General features: G+C 39.2%; 1 protein-coding gene across 17 annotated transcripts in view; it reads right to left on the reverse strand.

Annotated features, from left to right (window-relative positions):
- Positions 1–26,529, reverse strand: part of GNG2 (G protein subunit gamma 2) — a 131,123-nt gene that overhangs the window by 70,211 nt on the left and 34,383 nt on the right. The window contains exon 3 of one of the 17 annotated variants that reach the window (XM_088839706.1): positions 601–754. The exons of the other annotated variants lie outside the window; for them this stretch is intronic. The gene's annotated coding sequence lies outside the window, so the exon portion shown is untranslated. The remainder of the gene's footprint in view (positions 1–600; positions 755–26,529) is intronic. 17 annotated transcript variants of the gene reach the window in all.

The following is a 26,529-nucleotide window of genomic DNA, read 5'->3' on the forward strand; positions in this document are numbered from 1 at the left end:
CATGAATCAATGAATGAATGGTCTCTTCAACTAATGTGAAACATTAACCTCAACTTACACGTTAGTGGCTGGTATCAATGAATTACTTTTCTGAGATAATTTGATTTCAAGGTGTCAAGCAAAGCGATAGTGAGGTTTTCAGCAGGAATGGTGGCAGGCTGTTGACAAGAACTGAAGGAAGCTGCTTTCTGTAACACTCTTCTCGTCTATTCTATTCCTGTCCTCACTGATGCACAGACACCTGAAGATGTCAGAGTTATCTCAGCAAGGGGTACATTCCCAGTGTTCATCCTGAAGTTGGAGAAGCCAAACTCGTGTTCTGGATCTATGCGCAGAGGGGTTTCTGCTACCTGGGGCAAGCCATTCATGGCTCCTCTTCACTCTCCCTGATGGCTGCCCTGGTCTCACTGCAGGCCTTTCTCCTTTCTGTCAGATTTCCCTGACAAATGAAACGCCTTCCTCAAAATCACTGCAAACTACAGCAAAGGGAAATAACGCAGACATTAGAAGGCAGGGGCTTTGTCACCACTAGAAAGAGTGTAAGTACACTGTTTTCAGCAGACAAGTCAGTGGCATCTACTAAATTTTAAATGCACATACCTTTTTACTCATGAATTCACTTTGAAATTTTACCCTGAAGAATTCTTACACAGCATGCAAAGATATGGGATTCCCAGGTGGTGAAGTGGTAAAGAATCCACCTGCCAGTGCAGATATGAGAAATGCAGGTTGATCCCTGGGTTGGGAAGATCCCCTGGAGAAAGAAATGGCAACTCACCCCAGTATTCTTGCCTGGAAAATTCCATGGACAGAGAAGCCTGGCAGGCTATAGTCCACAGGGTCACAAAGAATCAGATACAACTGAGCGACTGAGCACACACGCACACATGCAAAGATATATTACAAACATGACTCTTATTTCATCAAAAGATGAGAAAAACAACTGTCCATCAGTAGGAAATGGTTAGATAATTCTAATACAGTTATCCTATTGCAATCATTCAATAAAATATTATGCAGCGAGTAAAAATAATGAACTTACATCTTAATGTTGAAAGATTTACAAAATACTATTATGTGAAAAAAGTTTTTAAAATAAATTTTATTTTGCAGTGACATTTAAATGTATGCTTTTAACTGTGGTTTATAGTGTTATATAATATTATTAACTATAGTTTTTTAAATAAATACATTTTTATGGTGATACATAAATATGTTATATTAACTATCGTGACTATAAGTTTATATAAAACTTTAAACCTCTTTATCTGTTATTTATAAGCTTCATAACTGTATTTTACTTAATTAAAATAATAATAGTCTACATTTTTAAACCAAGATATAAAATTTGTTTTCAAAATATGATAGATGATTATTATTAACATGATCAAGCAGCTGTTCTTAGACTTATGAAGAATGTAGCTATCCAATCATACTTCCCAAAAAAGGTGGTCATTTGGACCTGTGGTAGCCAGCTTCCAGGGGAATCTACAAATTCCTGCCTCCTGGTACTCACACCCTTGAGAGACCAACAGAGGTGGCGAAAATGGTGATATGTTACTTCTAAAAGACTATGGCTTATATCTTGGGCTTTCTCTCTCCTGGATCCCTCGCTCTGGGAGAAACCATGTCACGAGCAATTGTACAGAGAGGCCCCTGGGTTGAAGAACTAAGGCCTCCTGCCAACAGCCACATGAGTGATCTTAAAACCAGATCCTCCTGTCTAGTCAAGCCTCAGGTGACTGCAGCCCCTCCCGACACCTAAGCTGGAGCTTCCTAAGAGCACCTGAGCCACAGACATGCAGCTAAGCACCCCCCAGATGCCCGACTCACAGACACTGTGAGATAATCACTGCCTGTGGTTTAAAGACACTATGCTTGAGTTAATTTGTTACATAACCATAGATAACTAATACAGGACCCAATCAACTATATGATTTTTATTGCCTATCTCCCAGTCTTTGAAATGACCATCCTTATGCTCTAAACTTAATCTCACATTGGTTCCCACTCTGCATCAACCCTGAACTGGTAACAACAGCAATGAAAGTCAGTATCAGGCATTTTATTCCGTCCTCAGGAGGGGTCCAATAATGGTCAGGGAAGGGCGACTGAGTGCAACGGAGGTCACCAGAGCCTGGAACCGATTTGGTCTCAGACCTTCAAGTTAAAATTGTGTCCTTTTAAAAAGCTTTCCATCTTTTTAAACCATTACTTTATTGACTCAGGTAGGGACTCAAATGAAATGTCACAAGAGGACATCCATAACAAAGAGAAAAGAACAGTAGAGCTGAAAGAACTGTCCGTTATTTCCTTGTAATCCTGGGTGTTCATTGGAAGGACTGATACTAAAGCTAAAACTCCAATACTTTGGCCACCTCATGCGACAAGTTGACTCACTGGAAAAGACTCTGATGCTGGGAAAGGTTGGGGGCGGGAGGAGAAGGGGACGACCGAGAATGAGATGGCTGGATGGCATCACCGACTCTGTGGACATGAGTTTGAGTGAGCTCCGGGAGTTGGTGATGGACAGGGAGGCCTGGCGTGCTGTGATTCATGGGGTCGCAGAGAGTCGGACACGACTGAGCGACTGAACTGAACTGAACTGAACTGAAGAGTCTCTGATGAAAGAAGAAATGAACTGCTTTCATACGTGGGTTTAATTCTGCTCAGCGTCCAGTGCAGTGAGGGAAATGAGCTTTCACCATTATAGTCTTTTCTGCTTTGTCAGTGTGCTTCCACTCAAGACCCTTATTTTTAATGGTTTTTTAATCCAGTCATAAGCATCTGTTTAAATTATTCTAGGAATGGCTTTTATTTTGTTTCTAAATGGCTTGTATATGGTAGTAGGCATTTTTGCATAACTGAAAAAAATAAAAAAACATGTTTATGAACTACCACCTCAAAAGCCGGTGAGAGGCTGGAAAGCAAGGCCAGCATATTTGGGCAGGGGGAACCAACCTCTCCCCAGATACCATCAATTTGCTGCCAGCTTGGGCCAAGGAGACTTGGCAGTGGATGCCAGCCTGACTACAATCCAGGAACTGTCATGCCTGTGCCTCTGGTGTGACCTAGTAACAAAGTCAGAGTCCCCACAAAGGGTTCTATAACTGGCTGCACATAAAGTATATTCTATACCTATGTGTTGTTCTGTTTTCACAGGAATACATAGATGACAGTGTGATACATCAAATGCAAATTCATTTAAAAACACTCTTCAATTAAGAGCTGGATATTAAAAGTTTGGCTTCTGTTACATACTATTACTAAGATTTGTAAATTTTTATTTAAAATATGGCTTTTCCAATTGACATGTTGAGAATCATTGTTCTAGAAATGCTGCTGAGGCTGCTGCTGAGTCACTTTAGTCGTGTCTGACTCTGTGCGACCCCATAGACAGCAGTCCACCAGGCTCCGCCGTCCCTGGGATTCTCCAAGCAAGAATACTGGAGTGGGTTGCCATTTCCTTCTCCAATGCATGAAAGTGAAAAGTGAAAGTGAAGTCACTCAGTCGTGTCCAACTGTTAGTGACCCCATGGACTGCAGTCCACCAGGCTCCTCTGCCCATGGGATTTTCCAGGCAAGAGTACTGGAGTGGGGTGCCATTGCCTTCTCCCTAAAAATGCTACAGGGAGATTAAAAAAATTCTTGTTCTCCATTGAAATGAAACTGCATTCTGATTGTTTCACTCACTGCTTGAATGTGAAAATCTTGTACATTGATTAAAGCAAATCATGCTCTATGCATAAATTTACATTTACAGAAAACACATTTTAGAAGAAAGAAGAGCAGTTTCATTATAAAGTACAAAATGTATCATAATGTCATATTTCCTACTGGGTAAAGAAAATTTCATATGAAATTGTAAAATAAAGAAGGAAAGAGGAGGAAAGAAGAAACAAGAGTATGGCCTTTGAGGGCCAGGTGTAGGAAAGGCAGGGAGTAGAAACTCCTGCCTCATATGGAAGATTCTGGAAACTTTAGTGGACCTGGGACAGCAATAATCCCTCTGTGTTTATTGGCTTAGAAGGGTGAAAGAAAATGTGTCTGTCTCTATGGTGGCCTGAGTCACTACAAGTGAACCCCTCTTTGTAAAGGACTGTGCAAGATGGTAAGCACTTTTATCCCTCCTTTTCCTCCTTTTCCTTGCTTCTTCCCAAGTTTTGAGACAGAGAGACATATACACACTACTACATATAAAATGGATAACTATTATAATAAGGACCTATCGTATAGCACAGGGAAAAAAAGTTAACTCTTCTCAATACTCTGTAATGACCTATATGGGAAAAGAATTTTTAAAAGGATGGATATGTGTATATGTATAACTGATTCACTTTGCTGTACAGTAGAACCTAATATTTTAAATCAACTATACTTTAATAAAAATTAGAAAAAAAAATCCATTGTACAGGTACATCACCAAAGCTGCTGCTTAGAAATCTGAAAAGGAAGCAAGCAATGTGGAGAATGGAATCTGCTGGATGTGGGCGTGATGGCAGCTACTCTGGGCTTTCTGAGGCAGCTATGGCAGCAGTTTAGCAGCAGAATTCAAGCTCCCAGTGTCAGCTGCCAGCTGTGTGAACTCCAGTGTTTGCATCCCATAGAAGCAGTAGTAGCGTCTTCTCGACCAGCTCCACAGTATAATTTGGGTGCACATCTGATATGCATGCTCCATATGTAAAGATCCTCCAGTTCTCCCAGAGATTCTGTGAGTGTTACCTGTCCTTTTGGAAAATTCATTTTATGCCCAAGTTAGTTACTAGTGCTTTAACTAAGAATGCCCACAGTGGTCAGACCTGGGAACAGAACACCGTTCTCTGAGGTTTGAGTCTTCATTATGTCCAGCATGGGCCATCTGATTAGGAGTCAGGTCATAGCCACTACGTCACTGAGTTCTTCCCAACTACAGAATTGGTAGTACTTGTCAGTTTCTGATCTTGTGGGGACACAAAGAAAAATACTGGATACATCTTCTGAGGTTCTTGCCATTTTCTTAGGATTTATTGTGCACGTCTACACTACTTGATTAGCAATATTCTCGCTGATCTTAGAGGGAAAAAAAAAAAAAGGAGAACAAGTGATCTGAAAAACTCCACAAAAGGCTAAAAACCATGCGGGTCTGGAAAGGTGTGTGCACACTGGCAAGGGGGAGCAGATCACTGACCTAGAGCCAGACATCTTGGAATGTGAAGTCAAGTGGGCCTTAGAAAGCATCACTACGAACAAAGCTAGTGGTGGTGATGGAATTCCAGTTGAGCTATTTCAAATCTTGAAAGATGATGCTGTGAAAGTGCTGCACTCAATATGCCAGCAAATTTGGAAAACTCAGCAGTGGCCACAGGACTGGAAAAGGTGTCTTCATTCCAATCCCAAAGAAAGGCAATGCCAAAGAATGCTCAAACTACTGCACAGTTGCACTCATCTCACACGCTAGTAAAGTCATGCTCAAAATTCTCCAAGCCAGGCTTCAGCAATATGTGAACCGTGAACTCCCAGATGTTCAAGCAGGTTTTAGAAAAGGCAGAGGCACCAGAGATCAAATTGCCAACATCCGCTGGATCATGGAGAAAGCAAGAGAGTTCCAGAAGAGCATCTATTTCTGCTTCATTGACTATGCCAAAGCCTTTGACTGTGTGGATCACAGTAAACTGTGGAACATTCTGAAGGAGATGGGACTACCAGACCACCTGACCTGCCTCTTGAGAAACCTGTATGCAGGTCAGGAAGCAACAGTTAGAACTGGACATAGAACAACAGACTGGTTCCAAATAGGAAAAGGAGTGCGTCAAGGCTGTATATTGTCACCTTGCTTATTTAACTTATATGCAGAGTACATCATGAGGAACGCTGGACTGGAAGAAGCACAAGCTGGAATCAAGATTGCTGGGAGAAATATCAATAATCTCAGATATGCTGATGACACTACCCTTATGGCAGAAAGTGAAGAGGAACTCAAAAGCCTCTTGATGAAAGTGAAAGAGGAGAGTGAAAAGGTTGGCTTGAAGCTCACCATTCAGAAAACAAAGATCATGGCATCTGGTCCCATCACTTCATGGGAAATAGATGGGGAAACAGTGGAAACAGTGTCAGACTTTATTTTTTTGGGCTCCAAAATCACTGCAGATGCTGACTGCAGCCATGAAATTAAAAGATGCTTACTCCTTGGAAGGAAAGTTATGACCAACCTTGATAATATATTAAAAAGCAGAGACATTACTTTGCCAACCAAGGTCCGTCTAGTCAAGGCTATGGTTTTTCCCGTGGTCATGTATGGATGTGAGAGTTGGACTGTGAAGAAAGCTGAGCGCCGAAGAATTGTTGCTTTTGAACTGTGGTGTTGGAGAAGACTCTTGAGAGTCCCTTGTACCGCAAGGAGATCCAACCAGTCCATTCTAAAGGAGATCAATCCTGGGTGTTCATTGGAAGGAGTGATGCTAAAGCTGAAACTGCAATACTTTGGCCACCTCATGCGACGAGTTGACTCACTGGAAAAGACTCTGATGCTGGGAAAGGTTGGGGGCGGGAGGAGAAGGGGACAGAGAATGAGATGGCTGGATGGCATCACTGACTCTGTGGACATGAGTTTGAGTGAACTCCGGGAGTTGGTGATGGACAGGGAGGCCTGGCGTGCTCTGGTTCATGGGGTTGCAAAGAGTTGGATACAACTGAGCGACTGAACTGAACTGATGCACCCACTAGAACCATATACAGTCAATTCTTATTGTTCATGGCAGTGTGTTCTTTCAGTTGCCATAAAAAATAAGCGAGCAAATACTGAAGCACTGTATCCAGGGGAAATACAGGATTAAGTTCCTGGGAGCTCAGGTCACAACATTTGATCGGTTGATCAACAAATAACCTTGTTTTATGTGTGTTTCTGTTTATTAACATATCTTATCTAATATATAGATTGGCTTTTTATATGGGCCATTTTTAAAGTCTTTATTGAACTTGTTAAAATATTGCTCTGTTTTATGTTTTGGTTTCTTGGCCCTGAGGCATATGGGATCTTAGCTTCCTGACCAGAGATTGAACATGCACACTGTGCTTTGGAAGATGAAGTCTTAACCACTGGACCACCAGGGAAGTCCCTGATATATATTGTTGATTAATTAATATTGAAATCACAGGCAACAATACTACAATTCATACCTGAAGGAATCTTATCTAACACATGTATTTTCTCCATAAGGCACAACACAGACTTCTTGCACTTAGGAATGCTAGACAGCACATCAGCACTATGCTTTTGGGAACATTTTGAATAGTATAATCACCACCACCAACAACAAAAACAGGACACAATAATGTGAAAAACATGGCACTAAATAGACCGTGAAAAGAGCACTTTGTTTAAAGTATGAGAGCTGAAACAAAAAGGCAGAGTGTCTTTGGTTTGGCCTAAGCTGGGACTATACATGTTGAGCAACTCAAATTTTTCCTCCTTTGTTTATGTCTGTGAATGACTGTGAAAATGCTGTTGAGATTTGATTGGGGGACTACAAATAAATTTAAGTAAGTAGGCAAATTCACACATATGGAATTTGCAAATAAAGGAACAACTGTGCTCTGTTCCCAGAAATATTCCTACAAACCACGAATTGTTTTTGAACACTGCTATCCCACATCACCCTTTTGAATTTATGTGTCATGAATCTGTAGGAGCAATGTAAATTAGCAAAGAGAAAACAATCCTCAGTTTTGAGAAAATTAATTTGGGGTTAAATTTTAATGTGCTAAGAATGATCTGTGGTAATTTCTGTATTAGCAATCTGTAAGGGAGGCCTTACAAATAGCTGTGAAAAGAAGAGAAGCAAAAAGCAAAGGAGGAAAGGAAAGATATAAGCATCTGAATGCAGAGTTTCAAAGAATAGCAGGGAGAGATAAGAAAGCCTTACTCAGTGATCAATGCAAAGAAATAGAGGAAAACAACAGAATAGGAAAAACAAGAGATCTTTTCAAGAAAATTAGAGCTATCAAGGGAACATTTCATGCAAAGATGGGCTCGATAAAGAACAGAAATGGTATGGACCTAACAGAAGCAGAAGATATTAAGAAGAGGTGGCAAGAATACACAGGAGAATTGTACAAAAAAGATCTTCACGACGAAGATAATCACGATGGCGTGATCACTCACCTGGAACCAGACATCTTGGAATGTGAAGTCAAGTGGGCCTTAGAGAGCATCACTACGAACAAAGCTAGTGGAGGTGATGGAATTCCAATTGAGCTATTTCAAATTCTGAAAGTTGATGCTGTGAAAGTGCTGCACTCAATATGCCAGCAGATTTGGAAAACTCAGCAATGGCCACAGGACTGGAAAAGGTCAGTCTTCATTCCAATCCCAAAGAAAGGCAATGCCAAAGAATGCTCAAACTACCGCACAATTGCACCCATCTCACACGCTAGTAAAGTCATGCTCAAAATTCTCCAAGCTAGGCTTCAGCAATATGTGAATCATGAACTTCCAGACGTTCAAGCAGGTTTTAGAAAAGGCAGAGGCACCAGAGATCAAATTGCCAACATCCGCTGGATCATGGAGAAAGCAAGAGAGTTCCAGAAAAAACATCTATTTCTGCTTCATTGACTATGCCAAAGCCTTTGACTGTGTGGATCACAATAAACTGTGGAACATTCTGAAAGAGATTGGAATCCAAGACCACCTGACCTGCCTCTTGAGAAACCTGTATGCAGGTCAGGAAGCAACAGTTAGAACTGGACATAGAACAACAGACTGGTTCCAAATAGGAAAAGGAGTACGTCAAGGTTGTATATTGTCACCCTGCTTATTTAACTTATATGCAGAGTACATCATGAGGAACGCTGGACTGGAAGAAGCACAAGCTGGAATCAAGATTGCTGGGAGAAATATCAATAACCTCAGATATGCAGATGACACTACCCTTATGGCAGAAAGTGAAGAGGAACTCAAAGGCCTTTTGATGAAAGTGAAAGAGGAGAGTGAAAAGGTTGGCTTGAAGCTCAACATTCAGAAAACGAAGATCATGGCATCTGGTCCCATCACTTCATGGGAAATAGATGGGGAAACAGTGGAAACAGTGTCAGACTTTATATTTTGGGCTCCAAAATCACTTCGGATGCTGATTGCAGCCATGAAATTAAAAGACGTTTGCTCCTTGGAAGGAAAGTTATGACCAGCCTAGATAGCATATTAAAAAGCAGAGACATTACTTTGCCAACCAAGGTCCGTCTAGTCAAGGCTATGGTTTTTCCCGTGGTCATGTATGGATGTGAGAGTTGGACTGTGAAGAAAGCTGATTGCCAAAGAATTGATGCTTTCGAACTGTGGTGCTGGAGAAGACTCTTGAGAGTCCCTTGGCCTGCAAGGAAATCCAACCAGTCCATTCTAAAAGAGATCAATCCTGGGTGTTCATTGGAAGGACTTATGCTAAAGCTGAAACTCCAATACTTTGGCCACCTCATGCGACGAGTTGACTCACTGGAAGAGTCTGATGCTAGGAGGGATTGGGGGTAGGAGGAGACGGGGATGGCAGAGAATGAGATGGCTGGATGGCATCACCAACTCGATGGACATGAGTTTGAGTGAACTCCAGGAGTTGGTGATGGACAGGGAGGCCTGGTGTGCTCTGGTTCATGGGGTCACAAAGAGTCGGACACGACTGAGCGACTGAACTGAACTGAACTGAAGGGAGGCATATATTTCTTTAAGATTTCTTGTTCATCCATTAGAAAGGTGCTTATTAATAAAGACATCCTACCATCTTTTCATCTGGATGCTTTCCACTGCCTCTCACATTTTCATTCAATAGATGTTTTGTTTTTAAACACGGATGCAAACAGAATATGTGTATTGTTAACATTTCTTCCTGGAGAGAGGAAAGGCTACCCACTCCAGTATTCTGGCCTAGAGAATTCCATGGACGGTATAGCCCATGCAGTTGCAAAGAGTCGGACACGACTGAGCGACTTTCACTTTCAAGTTTTGCTATTTTAAATAGCTCTACAATAAACATATTTAAAGAAAAGTTTTCATTTTTTTTAAACATTTTTTTCCTGAGGATAAATTCCTCAGGAAATGGGTGAAGAAAGTAACCATCCTTGATTACCAGTAACTATAAATTAACTGAGACTTCCTTGGTGGCTCAGACGGTAAAGCGTCTGCCTACAATGCGGGAGACCTGGGTTAAATCCCTCGGTTGGGAAGATCCCCTGGAGAAGGAAATGGCAACCCCCTCCAGTATTCTTGCTTGGAAAATCCCATGGACGGAGGAGCCTGGTGGGCTACAGTCCATGGGGTCAAAAAGAGTCACACGCGACTGAGCAACATCTCTTTATAAATGAACTAAGTTCCTTCCGTGGAGAAGGCAATGGCAAGCCACTCCAATACTTTTGCCTAGAAAATCCCATGGACAGAGGAGCCTGGTGGGCTACAGTCCATGGAGTTGCTACTAGTCAGACAAGACTGAGCAACTTCACTTTCACTTTTCATTTTCACACATTAGAGAAGGAAATGGCAACCCACTCCAGTGTTCTTGCCTGGAGAATCCCAGGGATGGGGGAGCCTGGTGGGCTGCCGTCTATGGGGTCGCACAGAGTCGGACACGACTGAACTGACTTAGCAGCAGCAGCAAGTTCCTTCCGAAAGTGATGACGAGCTTTCCTGTTTCAACAACGGTTCTTCAGCATTGGTTTTCTATTTCTTTAAATTTGCTAAATTAATTGCTGTGAAATTGTATAGCATGATTGTTTTAGTTAGTATTTGTATAATTACTGGTAAGGATAAAGAGTTTTTTCATATACTGATTCAGTCATTCACTTAGTCAATTAACATTTATCAAGTCCCTACCAGGCAATTAAGAGACCAGGTTTACTCAGATACAGTTTCTGCCCTTGGGGAACCTCCCCTCTGCCTGCCTTTACTTTTATACAAACTGCCCATTAAAATTCAGCTATCTGACTATTGGAGGCTGTGTCATCTCTTAAACTTTGAATAAACACTTATCTAAATTCAAACAATAAATCTCTACTTATTATAATGCCAACAGCTTCCCAATTAATTTTTTCCTTAATTTTGATGGTTAAGTTGAATAATTTTAACTTTAAATAGCCAGAAATGAATCATAATAAAAATATTTAACATCTGGCAAGATAAAATATTAATATAATAAGCCAAAAATATTTAACCAAAATATATTTAACATCCCTTTTAATTGCCGAATTAACTACATCTTAAAACATGCATAAATGATATGTTATACAGAAAATGACTTACGAAAATATTCTAGAAATTTCCAAATCAGTTGTTGATTTTTTTACAAATTGTTGTGGTGATCTTAAGTTGATGTAGCTGTCACTTAGCTAAGTGATGCCCTTGTTCAAACTATAGAGCCACATCAATGATGTCACTGTGATACTGGCAGTCACAAAAACTCTGGTGTCTTTGTTGCAGCTGAGCATGCTACAGGCCCTTCACTGCAGTAGAGAGCTGGATGCCAATGCTTGCTGGATGGCCTCTGTCTGCTCGGCTACCACTGCAACTCTAGGGAGCCCTGGGCCAAAGAGAGGACCTGCCTCTCCTACTGCCCCCCAGACCACCAGGCCCTAGTTAGCACTCCTCCCAGGTCTATTACCACCTCCACAACCACTGATAGGCAACATCGTTAGGTTCTTATAACCTCAACCAAGGATAATTTCTCTTCAACAACTGATACGAAAACACTGCAGTATTTGAACACTCAATGCGGCTCTGCTGTGTCAGCTGATGATTAGCCTTAGTTACCCCGTAAGACATGTTTTCAGAGAAGGCAATGGCAAGCCACTCCAGTACTCTTGCCTGGAAAATCCCATGGATGGAGGAGCCTGGTGGGCTGCAGTCCATGGGGTCGCTAGGAGTCGGACACGACTGAGCGACTTCACTTTCACTTTTCACTTTCACACATTGGAGAAGGAAATGGCAACCCACTCCAGTGCTCTTGCCTGGAGAATCCCAGGGGCAGGGGAGCCTGGTGGGCTTCCGTCTAAGGGGTCACACAGAGTTGGACACTATTGAAGTGACTTAACAGCAGCAGTAGCAGCAGCAAGACATGTTTTACATGAAATGATTATTCAGAAACATAATTCCTGCAGATTTGACACCTGCTTAGACAACAGATCCTAAACATTCCCAAATACTTTAGACGGTCAACTTGGCAGGATGTAGGAACACACTGGAATCATCCTTAAATTGCTCCATATTTGAACTCCGCATGCACTGGCTGAATATCTGACCCAAATGAACCAAGCCTAAAGTCAGTTGATGAGAACATTTAAATGCCAGGAGGCACACTGTGAATACTGAGTTCCTCTTTCTGCAATTAGAAAACCAATAGATCCAAATTCTTTAAGGTTGAGTCCCACTGGCTGGGAGGAACTGAGCACAGTGAAAGTTCAGTGATGGAGCAGTTTCTCTCTCTTCCCCAGATGATCTCTCTTCTTTCAGAGAACTTGGAGACAAGGAAATGGGATAGCTCTCTGAGAGTAAAACTATTAAGTCTGTTAAGAAAAGTCTTCCAAAACTCAGAAATAAGGCAGAATGATTCCTGTGTACCCTTCAATGTCACACAAGAGCACTGTCTAAAAAGCTCATTTGATCTCTGTAAGAAGGACAGTTTTTTTTTTCTACTTACTATTGACTAGGGCCTGACTCTGTAAAGCTAGACAGTCATTTGTAGAAAATCGGTAAATCACAAATGGGATTTTTTTCTGGTAGAGATGCACTTTAGTTGATTTAAAAAACAACTCCAGAGCTTATGTCTTTATTGCCCTATAGGATGGATATTAACCAGTTTTATATATAACTTGAAAATATTATTTCAGCATTCTTTCTCTCATAGACTATACATACTTCTTATATCAATTTTTTTTATTCACTCTTTAATGAGTTAATTAACTCTTTGACATGTGCTCACTATGCATTTGGATGAGATTCATGTTTTTAACTTTTTCAAAATTGAATTTGACAGTCACAGCTTAATGGGTGCAGTAGAGATTTGCAAAGACATCATCAAAGAGACAGAATTACATACTTTCAGACAGATCTGACTAGACTGATGGCAGTGACTTGATTGAATTAATATCATTACCTGTCAGTTAGGAAGGGGAAATGGGTGAGCCAGCAGTGGAAGCTTCATAAGTAAGCATCCACCCATCAAAGCAATGACCAACGGGATGTGGTCCACTTGTCAGGTACATGCCTATGTCTTCAGGAGGTGATCAGCCTGATGCCACCAACATTCATATAATATACTGAGCTCCCTTTTTCCCATTTCACACTCACTGAGTAACCTCTGGATTATAAGATGGTTTCTCAGGCAGGGAACTGACTCACTGGTCAGGCCAACATGAGTAACCCAGCCAGTTTGTAGTTTCATTTTTCATTGTAGATTAGTAAATTGTCATTGGCATGTGGTTTTAGATTCCAGTTCTTTGTGGAACCTGACAGTGTGTGTCTGTGTTGTGACTTCAATCAACTCTGGTTCTTCAACTAGATCAAGTTTCTAGGCCTGCAAGCTGTGGCTGACCCCGGAACATGTGATCCCACAAAGGGAAATGCCAGCTGGTCATAATTCTGGTGACAGTGCTTCTCAAACTCTCTGTGGTTCTGGACATGTTTTTGGTTCACTTGCTTTTCATTTTCAATCCCTGTGGACCAATACTTCTATAAAATTTAATAAAAATACATTTCCAGGAAAATGCAATTTTAAAAAAGCCATAGAAAATGTAGGCCCATTTTTTAAAAAATCATTAGATTCAGCAGAATCCAAATTGTTCTGCAATATAGAAGTTTCTTTTAAAAGTAGAAAAGTTGCTCAATTTATGTACTTCTCTCAGGTCCAGGGACTTTACTTCATCTGGGAATTTGTTAGAAATGCAAATTCTTGGGCCTCATCCCAGATCTACTGAAGCAGAAACTCTGGTGGGGCCCAGCCATCTGTGTTTTAACAAGACCTGAGGTGACTGTGATTTTTTTGCTCATTTTTACGAGACTCACTCTTTGAAAATGAGTACACATCAGAAACCACAAGCCCAAATGGCAAAGGGGCCAGGCAGGGACAAAGATGCAATTTTGATAAGATGAGGATGCTAAGGAAATGGAGAGTCCCTGGCAAACTGTATCTCAACGTTCTACATAGGAGCCTTCAAATACATACACATACACACACACACACACACACACACACACACACAGATACACACCCATCTCTGGTCAAATGAAATTTCTACTGGCAAGTGTCAGACCCCAGTCTATTACTTTTTCTACGTGGGTTTATAGGACTCACAGCCTTGATAAAATGATGAGTTGCTTTTCCCCCAATAATTGTTTATACTCAAGAGTATTCAATATTAAAACCTACATATATGAAGTCTTATTCTTGAGGTCTTCTCTGTCACAATAATCTATGTTTCCATTTTTAATTCTGTATCACACCATTTTGAACTGTGAGACATTTTAAATCATCCTTGCTATTTTTTGATAGTTTGAAAATTAATTCTTACCAATCAGTTTTAAAATAATTTTGCTATATTCCATAAAGTGTCCTGTCATAAAGTAATTAACTATTACTTAACCCTCACCTGGTGAGGGGTTAGGGAAAAAAGAGGTCTTGGGTTCCCATCCCAGCTCTACTGCTCAGTAACTCTGTAGCTTTGTGCAAGATATCAAGCCTTGGCCTGTGAAATGGCAACAGCAATGTCTCCCTCACAAGCCTGGTACAAGAAATTAGTAAAACAACATATGCAAATCACCTGTCAATTTGTAGATGATTCAAAACACCACTGCCTTTTCCCTTCTTCCCATTCTCAAACATGGTAGCCACTTCTCTTTCCTATCTGATTAACAGTTTCATTTCCCAGAAGAAATAAAGAATCAAACAATCCTGAAAGTGATAAATTTCTCCCTTTGTACTTCTTGCTTATGACCTAATTATTTTATATACAGAATTTTTACTACAAGTACTTTTGGGTGAGTTGTATTATGTTCATAAACTATGACATATATTTTCTAAATTTTTTTCCTTATTGAAAGTTTCTATGTGTTCAAGAATATACTTTTGAAACTTCCTATATGTCTGAGAAAAATATTTCCCACTGCCAACAAAAATAAAAATAAATACATTGGTATATGTCAAAATTTAAAACTTCTTTGCAGCCAAGCCCACAATTAACAGAGTAAAAAGAAAACTCATAAAGTGGAAGAAAATATTTGCAAATCACATAAGGAGTTAGTATCCAGAATATATTAAAAACTCCTACAAATCAATAATAATAAACAAACAACCCAATTAATAAATGGGCAAATGACTTAATGTACTTTTCTCCAAAGATACTGAAGTGGTCAGCAAGTACTTGAAAAGATGCTCAGTGACACTAATATGCTTTTTCTTGTGTACTTTTGCTGAGAATATAAAATGATATAGTTATGGAAAACAGTATGGATATTTCACAAAAAATTAACAATATATATATCATATGATTCAACAATTCCACTTCAAAGTATATGCCCAAAAATAGGGTCTTGAAGAGATATTTATATATGCAAACATTATTTACAATAGCCCAGAGTTGGAAGCAAACAAGTGTCTATCAGTAGATGAATGGATAAATAAACTTTGATACACACATACACATGATGGAATATTATTCAGACTTAGAAAGAAATTCTGATATGCTATAACATGGATACATTTTGAAGACATTATACTAAGTAAAATAAGCCAGTCATAAAAAAATTACTGTGAACAAATATACTGTGTATATACTCCAATATGGACTTCCCTGGTAGCTCAGATAGTAAAGAATCTGCCTGCAATGCGGGACACCCAGGTTGGATCTCTGGGTTAGGAAGATCCCCTGGAGAAAGGAAAGACAATCCATTCCAGTATTCTTGCCTAGAGAATTCCATGGACAGACCATAGCATTGCAAACAGTCAAGACACGACTGAACGAGCGACTAACATTTTCCACTTTCCATACTCTTATGTGAGGTGCCTAGAATAGTCAAGTTTATACAGACAGAAAGTAGAATTGTTGTTGCCAGGGGCTAGGGGCAGAAAGGAATGGAAAATTACTGTTTAAGGGGTACAGAGTTTCAGTTTTGCAAGATGAAAAGAGTTCTGGAAGTGGATGATGGTTGCACAATGAGAATGTGCTTAAGATCACTGAACTGTACATTTAAAAATGGTTAAGATGGTAAATTTCATGTTATGTGTATTTTACCACAATTTCAAAACAAAAAACCTCAAAAAACCCAAGATGTTTATTTCCCTTTCTCTACCTTTAATTTTGTCATAAATCATAATAATTCCCCATTACTGTTGGTACCATCCTTGCTTTAGTTCCTTCCAGCTTAGGCCTGGGCTGGGGATGGCCCCAGTCTCAGGGAAAGAGGCTGCTCAGAGGCTGTGAGCTCAACCAGAAAATGGCCAAACCTTAGCTGAGGCAAGGCCAAGCAAAAGCTGATGGGCAGAAATGTGCTGGGAGAGGGAAAGACATTAAGTACCCCTCAAAGAGCCTTGAAGCAAATGCTTATTTGTCAGCTAATTTTCAAGACCCAGAAGCATGCAGCAGAGACAGGAGAAAGTCTCAGAAACAGTCTAGTCCTTGAAGATGAATTCTAGAGTAGAGACAGGTTTCCAGAAAGCTGACAAGGCACTGTCAGAGATGGAGATTTTATACACACACTACCCTTCCTCCCCCTTTTTCCCGCCATTTCTCACGGCAGCTGATGATTTTAAGGGTTATCCTAAATAGCAGTCTGGATCACCCTTTCTATTTCATTTTCACCAAATCCTCATGGTATCACAGCTAGGACCTAGAAGGCAGAGTTGACAATGTCTATGTACTGCAGTGGACTATCAAAGAAAGTAGGAAGAAGTTCCTCAAAAAATTGAAAAGAGGAGCTTCCCTGGTGATACAGTGGTCAAAAATCCACCTGCCAATACAAGGAATGTGGGTTTGATCCCTGGCCTGGGAATATTCCAACCATAAGATGTGCACCCCAACTATTGAGCCCACCTGCTACAGCCACTGAAGCCCGAGCATGTAGAGCCCATGCTTCACAACACAGGAAGTCCATGCACCACAACTGGAGACTAGCCCCCACTCACCACAACCGGAGAAGGCCTGTGTGCAGCAACGAACACCCAGCATAGCCATAAATAAATAATAAATCTTTCAAAAAAAAATTAAAAGTAAAATTACCATATGATCCAGCAATTCCTTCTCTGGGTATTTATCCAAAGGAAACAAAAACATCAACGTGAAAAGATATCTGCATCCCCATGTTCACAGCAGTATTACTTACAAAAGCAAAGACTTTCAAAGAAACAACCTAAATGTCCATCAATGAAGAGGTAAAGAAAATGTGATACACATACATGCAATAGAATATTACTCAGCCATAAAAAACAATGAAATCTTGCTATTCATGCCAACATGAATGGACTCAGAGGGCATTAGGGTAAGTAAAACAAGTCAGAGAAGGAAAACACAGTATGCTCTCACTTATAAGTAGAATCGTAAAACAAAACAAATTCCCCCAATACATAGATAGAGCAGACTGGTGACTGCTAGAGGTGAGAAGGGGGTTTGTGAAATGGGTGAAGATGGTCAGCAGGTACAAACTTTCAGTAATAAGATAAATAAGTCCTGGGATGTAACGTACAGCATTGTGACTAGCATTAACAATACTGTAATGTATATTTTGAAGTTTCTAAAAAAAATCTTAAGAAGTTCTCATCCCAAGAAAAATAAATTTGTAACTATATGGTGATGCATGTAAACTAGACTTATCTTGGTGACTCTTTTGCAATATATTCATACATTGAATCATTACATTGTATGTCGTACATTCTAAACCAGTGTGTTATATGTTATTTATGTCTCAATTTAAATTAAAAAAGAAGAAAGCAAGGGACAGTGACTGCCCATGGCAACACTTGTCTGGTAAGTGCTTCCCTGTGGTGGCAGAGGCTGCAAACTTATAGAACTGAAGGACTCTGCAATGAAATGAACATTTGTATTCAATGCACTTGCTAACATTTTTTGTTGTTGTTATTGCTATTTTTAATTCAGACAAAGAACCTTCCCTGGTCTTTTGTGGCTATTTTGTTTGGCCCATTGGGCTTTTGTTGGAGCTATATTTTCACAACTTTTTCTTTCTTTTTCTTCTTTACTTCTTCTCCCCTCCCTCCCTCTCTTTCACTGCCGTATGTGAGATCTTAGTTACCCTACCAGGAATAGAACCTGTGTCGCCTGCAGTGGGAACATGGAATCCCAACTACTGCACTGCCACGGAAGTCCCTTCTTTATTAAATGAGTTATCTTTTCAGCTTTGTTTCATGTTACTTTCTTGTATTTTTCACTTTTTATTAAACAGGGATGAGGAAGAAAGGAAAGAACTCTGGGGACAATCTTTCTTCCTGGCCAGATCTGTGGTATTCTTGCCTATACTTACCCCAACACACATCTACGTCAGACCCAGCAAAACTTAAATGCAGGGGCTATTTCTATCCTTACAATTATTCATGAAAGTCTTTCAAAAGAACCACTTAGAAAGAAAGAAATTCTCTGTCCCTTCCTGTATAATTTAAATACTTCACAATCATTTGTAAGCAGTAATATTAGCCTCAAAGGTTGGAATAATACCACTCCAAAATTTTCAGAATATGAGATCTTTAAACTAGAATCTGTGGTCTCTAACATAGGTTACCACATTTCAGAGACAATTCACTTGAGAAACCAGGGCCATAGATGGAAAATAAAATAAATGGAAAGAACCTTACAGAGAACACTCAGAGAGTTAAATCCATAGTCAGAGGGTCTCTCTCCCTTTCATACTGACCTGCCTCCCAACAACCTCATTTCAAGGCAGGACTAGGAAAGAACGTCTTTATTATGCAGATATTTCCCACGGTCTTCCTTTAAAACATTATTCCTTCAACACATTGCAGGATATGCAGTTGTTATAAGCTATGAGATCCTGGCCTCAAACATGGTAGGGCCAAAGCAATGCTCCGTCTACCTGACCCCAACGAGTTCCATCCAGCCTTTCACCAAGGGAGTTCCCTGCTTCCTCCAAAACCAGGTAAGAAGGAACCCAAGCAATCTGGTAATAATCTCCTCGGGGAAATACAGACCATATTACAAATAGGCTTATGTCCCTGGAAAGCAAATTTGATCACTCATTTACCCCACCAGTAACTTTTTCATCAGTTAAACTTCTCAATCCATCTCTCCTTCTTGAAGTGACCAAGAGAGTTCTGATTCAACTGAAAACTTGATTCCATCTGTAAACCTTGCTCAACAGACATCTCTTAATTCTAACATTATCTTTTTACATCACAACTTCATTCCCACAACTCCCCCTAGTTGTGAGTGACATAACCCTGCCTCCCACATCTGTCTTCATTCTTATTAGCTACAGGAGCCATCACTTTTACAGCTGTATGACCTTAAGAAGTCTCTTTCTTCCCAAAGATGATTAAGCCAAGGAAATGTATACATTTCCTAACTATAAGTGAATGAATAGTTTGACTCAACTATATCCACTCCAGATAAAACCTGACTCTCCAACTCTACTCAGTAAACCCGGAGGTATACAACATTTACTTTTACATTTCAAAAGGCCAAAGCTTTTCCCTGGCCCAACGGCTCTTGGTTTATACCCGATGATGTTAAGCTTCATTCCTAGAATGCTGCCTCACCAAGAAGAGACCTCACTCCAGTGTTACCACCTGTACATTTTAACATTATTTGCTCAGGTGGCACTAGTGGTAAAGTGCCATGGTGGTAAACCTGCTAATGCAAAAGGTGCCAGAGATGCAGGTTTGATCCCTGGATCTGGAAGATCCCCTGGAGTAGGAAATGGCAACCACTCCAGTATTCTTGCCTGGAAAATTCCATGGGCACAGGAGTCTGGCAGACTACAGTCCATAGGGTAGTCGTGGTCAGACACAACTGACCACGAACGCAAAAAAAAACAAACAAAACAAAACACAATGCTCTTCCTTGTGCTTCTAAAGGTTTCCCCCTTTATCCATTTTGTTGTATTCTCAGATATTATCATTCTCCATTTCCTTATAATTTATCATAGTCCTGCCTTATATTTTAATGAACTTTTAAGTACATCTGTTTTATGAGGAACGCTGGGCTGGAAGAAGCACAAGCTGGAATCAAGATTGCCGGGAGAAATATCAATAACCTCAGATATGCAGATGACACCACCCTTATGGCAGAAAGTGAAGAGGAACTAAAAAGCCTCTTGATGAAAGTGAAAGAGGAGAGTGAAAAGGTTGGCTTGAAGCTCAACATTCAGGAAACTAAGATCATGGCATCTGGTCCCACCACCTCATGGGAAATAGATGGGGAAACAGTGGAAACAGTGTCAGACTGTATTTTTTGGGGCTCCAAAATCAGTGCGGATGCTGATTGCAGCCATGAAATTAAAAGACTTACTCCTTGGAAGGAAAGTCATGACCAACCTAGAGAGCATATTAAAAAGCAGAGATATTACTTTGCCAACCAAGGTCCGTCTAGTCAAGGCTGTGGTTTTTCCCGTGGTCATGTATGGATGTGAGAGTTGGACCGTGAAGAAAGCTGAGCGCCGAAGAATTGATGTTTTTGAACTGTGGTGCTGGAGAAGCCTCTTGAGAGTCCCTTGGACTGCAAGGAGATCCAACCAGTCTATCCTAAAGGAGATCAGTCCTGGGTGTTCATTGGAAGGACTGATGCTGAAGCTGAAACTCCAATCCTTTGGCCACCTCATGCGAAGAGTTGAGTCACTGGAAAAGACTCTGATGCTGGGAGGGATTGGGGGCAGGAGAAGAAGGGGACGACAGAGAATGAGATGGCTGGATGGCATCACCGACTCGACGGAGGTGAGTTTGAGTGACCTCCAGGAGTTGGTGATGGACAGGGAGGCCTGGCGTGCTGTGATTCATGGGGTCGCAAAGAGTCAACATGACTGAGCGACTGAACTGAACTAAATTAAGTTTATATCTGTTATGATTGTTATGTTTGGATAATCAACTATCTTTCTTTATTTCATCTTGTTTTTGCTATTTCTTATTTATGCTTAATACATGCCATTGGTATTAAACACTGTATATATACTTCTCCTTTCTTCTGAAATATGTTTGTTGGAAAGCATTGAATAAAACAATTTTCACTCAAACCTCATCTGTACGCCAATTCACACACAACTGACAATCATCAAATTCATTTTTCTGTTGTTTTCTACATATAGCCATATAATAAACATCATATCCTTAGACTTTTATTGCATAAGCTAAAAAAAAAATGAGTTACAGGTTTCAGCCCTTGTCTTATCTTATTCTTAGTTTTTAACTGTTACTCTGAAACTTCTGCTTTTTCTGGGGGGTCAGAAAGACATGAATTCAAGTTCTACTGCTTATCAAAGCAGGGCTTCCCTGGTAGCTCAGCTGGTAAAGAATCTGCATGCAATGCAGGAGACCCCAGTTCAATTTCTGGGTTGGGAAGATTCCCTGGAGAAGGGATAGGCTACCCACTCCAGTATTCTTGGGCTTCCCTGGTGGCTCAGATAGTAAAGAATCCACCCGCAATGTGGGAGACTTGGGTTCAATCCCTGAGTAGGTAAGATTCCCTGGAGAAGGGAATGGCTACCCCCTCTAGTACTCTGACCTAGAGAATTCCATGGACAGAGGAGCCTGGCGTGCTACAGTCCATGGGGTCACAAAGAGTTGGACACAACTGAGCAACTTTCATTTTCACTTATCAAAGCAAGTTACTTAACCTCTCTGAGACTGCGTTCTCATCTGAAACAAGGAGATCATACCATCAGGGTTTTTGAAGAGTAAATGAAAAAATGTAAAAAACTTGATACATAGTAGTTGCTCCCTAAATACTAGTTCCTTTCTTCTCTTCCTTTTAAGCTTTAGATCACAATCTTATTCTGAAATGGGAAGATGTGGACAGAAGCATTGATCTCTCCTCAGTTGATGTTTTCAGTCTCTCATCTTTAGTTGATAAGGCCGCTACAATATGAAGTTCTTGTTCTGGATCAAAGTGTAAGGTCAGTGACAATTTGGGGTTGGTGGGATATGTGAAAATCTTTCTTTAGCTTTCCCAAATGAATGATATCTTGCCTGGATCATTCTTTTCCATAAAAAGAACTGCAGATGTTGTTTCATTTCCTTGGGGACTTCATGGTCTTAATTGTGGCTGCATCTGAAATCATTATTTGAAAGTTATGTGGCCTTTCCTTCCAAATGTTTTCAATTTTCTTTTTCACTGAAGATTGAAGATATGAATAGTAAATGTCTTGATAACTTTCTCGGGGTATTCATTTTCATTTATAGGCCAAATCAATTCTGAAAATACTTTTACCTTCAATTACTGATTCTTCAAAATATATCTTTTATTGGCTCAAGTATTTACTTATTATTTTTCTAGAAATTTTCTAGAAATGAGTTATTTTGATTCACCACTGTCTATGCACCTTTATTTAAGCAACCTAATTTTGGAATTCATTTAGTAGTTAATAAGCATACTTCCCTAATTAACTATTGATACTTAGCAGTTATAAATGTATTCTTTACTACATCTAGACATGTCCTTATTTATGGTATTGCAATTTCACTACATGGCCTTTGCATCACAGCTCTATATCTTCTTTCTTATCATTTAGAGCATAGTTGAATCATTTTTGAACTCTGAGACTTTGTTGTTCTGAATCAGACAATTTTAAAGTTTATTGTTTGTAATTTTGTTCCTTGTGATTGTAATAGTTAAAAATTAGTTATTTTGAAAACTTTTCTTTTTTTCTGAATACTGAGGTTGGACTATTGAAAATTTTTCTTTGTGACATTTTCATTGGCATTTTAATGGGTTTAATATGAAGAAGGCTGTCTACACTGCCACTTAGGCTACTGTTTTCCAAGAAGTAAAAATATTTCTACTTGTAAACTCTAGCCTTTAAAAGTAAATACAGCAGTACTGTAGATGTTTTTTAAACTGATGATAAGTTATTATCCAATAACTAATATTCCTCATCTACTTCATATTTTGAGGTTTTATTTTCAAATGAACCTCTGTACAAACAGATAAAAGCATGCTTCAAAGAAAACAGAAATGTAAATACAGTCATTAGTTTTCTCTAAGACCCACCTTTAAATAAGTCACAGCCAATCTAGCACTGAGAGAAGAAACGACGTGCCTAACCACACAAAGTTCAGAGCACAGCCTCTGTCTGCCCCATGGCAGCAAAGCTGGAATGAGGTTAAGCAGTACAAAGCTCTTCTTTAACAGTCTTTAAGTCAGCTTTCCACATACATCCCTGGAGATGGGACCTAGGGACTCCTCTGTATTTTAGCCTGAGAATAAGTTTTAGCCTTAAGAATAGAAAAGTTATTTATATTTACCTTTTATCTAACCATTTAACCAAATTTCCAATTCCAAAAGACATAAAAACTCTTAAATACTGAGGAACACATTTTAGAAGAAAGTTCAGTATTTATTTGAAAACCATTCGACAGTATTTTTAGAAGATATAAAACAAGACTTGAACAGACAGACATGATTCCTGGATGGAAAAAATTGAATATAAAAAAGTTAATCCTTTTCAAATTAATATATAATTTTAATTCTGTCTTAAGCAGAATCTCCAATGACATCTTATATTGAAACAAAATCAGTTTAATCCTTATATGGGAAGAAATGCCAAATAATACCAAGAAATATTTTAAAAGAAGAGTAAAATAGGACTCAGTTGCTTTTCTATATATTAAAGCTTAAAATATAACTATCATAATCAAGATAGTATTATATTGATACAGGAATAGAAAACAGACCCAGGAAATATAATACAAGGTACAAAAATTGATAGATGTATATATGAAACAATATAGGACTGAAGTTGCATTTGAACTCATAAATAAAATGGTGTCATCAGACTGGCTATACATTTGAAAGAACATAAAGTTATACTCATATATCATACCATGTACAAAATATATTTCAGATATTTAATATATATATATATTTAAAAAATAAATACAAGCATTAGAAGAAGAATTAGAAGGGTACCGACTTAGACAGAAGAAGCCTTCCGAAGATAGAAACCATAAAGAAAAAGACAGATATATGTGACTAAATATTAAAAAATTTTTGTAAAGCAAAATATAATGTAAACAAAATCAAAGACAAATAATATACTGGGAAATAAACAACTGTATCATATAGAACACACAAAACATTACTATCATTAATAAACTAAGAGCTCCCAACAAACTGAGGAGTCAAATCATCTTAAAGAGGCATGAGCAAAGGATATGAAATAACAATTCACAGAAGAATGCAAAAGAACAATAAAACGTGAAAACAGGCTCAACTCACCAAAATTCATGGGAATCTAAGTGAAAATAGAATACCAATTTTCACCCAGAAGAGTAATAATACTCAGTGATGACTAAATGCAGAAAACAAGCATTCTCACACTTGCTAATGGAAACCTGAACTGTTAACAACGTTTTGGGAAAGGAATCTGGCAATATACGTTTAAATTGGAGATACATGTGTCCTTTGACTCAGCCCCCTGTTTCTCCCCCGTGTCTTGGGATTCATCCAGGGTGAAGCAACACAAACCAACCAAGGGAAATGTTAACTTTTCTCCACAGGGACAGAGGAGTGAGCATGATTCAATCATTAACATGAGTGAGTGAGAGCCATACCTATGAGCTGGATGAGTGTCTGTGACATTTATCATGAAAACATAGCTGCGTGGTAAAGCTTACATTTGAAAAATCCTCAAAGATAGGATATGTGTGCATGTGTGATTGAACTGTATGAAATTACTGATATTCAACTCTTTTTGATCTAATAAAATGGCAATCTAAGTCACAATCTAACATAAATCTATTACATATTTATGAATATGAAAAAAATGTGGAATGACATACCCTAGCATTAATACTGGTAACCTGCTGCGGGGAGGGTAAAAGAGGAAAGGAGAAATTAGCTTCCTCATACATCTTTGCACTGCTTTACTTGTTGAAATTTTTGCATATCAAAAATATCTAATAGAGAAAAAACAGGAAAGGAACAAGACTCTCAGGCTGGCTATTACTTGGAAATATATCTATTGGCAGAATCTAGCGATGGTCCATTTAATTTTATCAAATGTAGTGAACAAACACATTTATTTTCTTGTCCCTTTCAATAAGATGATGCAAAATAAAAACCCAACCAAATATTTGTTAACCAAATTTCAGAATTTGCAATAAGACTAATAAAAACAAAACTTCAGAGAACGTTAAGTGTCAATAAGTGGAGCAAAAGTCACACTTTTACACTGCTAATGAAGAGTGAATCGGTATAATCACTTTCAAATGACTTGGCATTACCCAATAAAGTTGAGCACTGCATACTGTATGACCTAGTAACTGAACTCCAAAGTATACGTTCTAGAAAAACTCCTGGATGAGGACGAAGACACATGTACAGAGTGTACTGTGCAGCATTTTCATGAGAGCAAAAAACTGGAAGCAACCCAAATGTCCCAAATGGGTTTAACAGGAAAAGTGTGGGATATTTCATACACAGGAAGAAATACTGATGTACAAATTAATACTAGATAGCAGGGAAAATGAGTGAACTTCAGCTGCATATATCTACCTAGTTAATCTCAAAATGTAATGTTGGGTAAAAATCTAAGCCAAAGAAAAAGTATGATTCCATTTCAAAAAGAGGTGACACTAAACAATTTAAGAAAAAGCAGGGGAATGACAGGTAAAAGAAAAAGAATCCAGATTATGGCTTTCCAGGAAGAAGGAGAAAGGAGGGCCTAGAAGAAGCAAACGGGAGTCTTAAAAGATAGGGAGAAAAGTCAGGAAACGTATGTATGTTTCACTAACAGTCTTGAATGTGCATATGTGTATACATCCATATATTTTCAGGATGTATGGTACGTTTCACTCACACACACATGTGCATACAGAATTTAGAGCTATGCTTGCCCATGCCTACAAAGCCCATCCTATTACTAGAGAAGTCACTTAATCATCTTACAGGAATGCTTTGCATTGCAGATGTTTAATATATAAATGAACAGATATATTTTCGAGTAATACTCAAAAGGAACAGCCCTGGGAGTCATGTTCTTCCAGAGTCAGGGTAAAGTAGAAACTTCTCTTACACAATTTTTTTGCAGTGCACCAGAAACTGGCGAGACTGTATCAGAAAATCCAAGATAAACACACACACTGACATAACATTTTTCAAATCACCTTGGGAAGACTTTGTTAAATCACAGCAAAAAGCAAAGGGAACATTTCTGGGTAGAGTTACATGGGTTTTACTTTCACCCTGGGGTAATCCTTTGATTTACTTTCTAATTTAAATTACATGACACCAAAACTCAAGTTTTAGCTAGTAAGATTTTCAAAAGCAGGAGGAAAACATGCTATTTCTCAACTACAAATCTTGAGTACCCAGGAAACACTGATTTATTGAGAATAGACCAGATGAAGC

Source organism: Moschus berezovskii, chromosome 9 (assembly GCF_049115385.1).
Source record: "Moschus berezovskii isolate FMDL1 chromosome 9, NW_MosBer_1.0, whole genome shotgun sequence".
NCBI lineage: Eukaryota > Metazoa > Chordata > Mammalia > Artiodactyla > Moschidae > Moschus > Moschus berezovskii.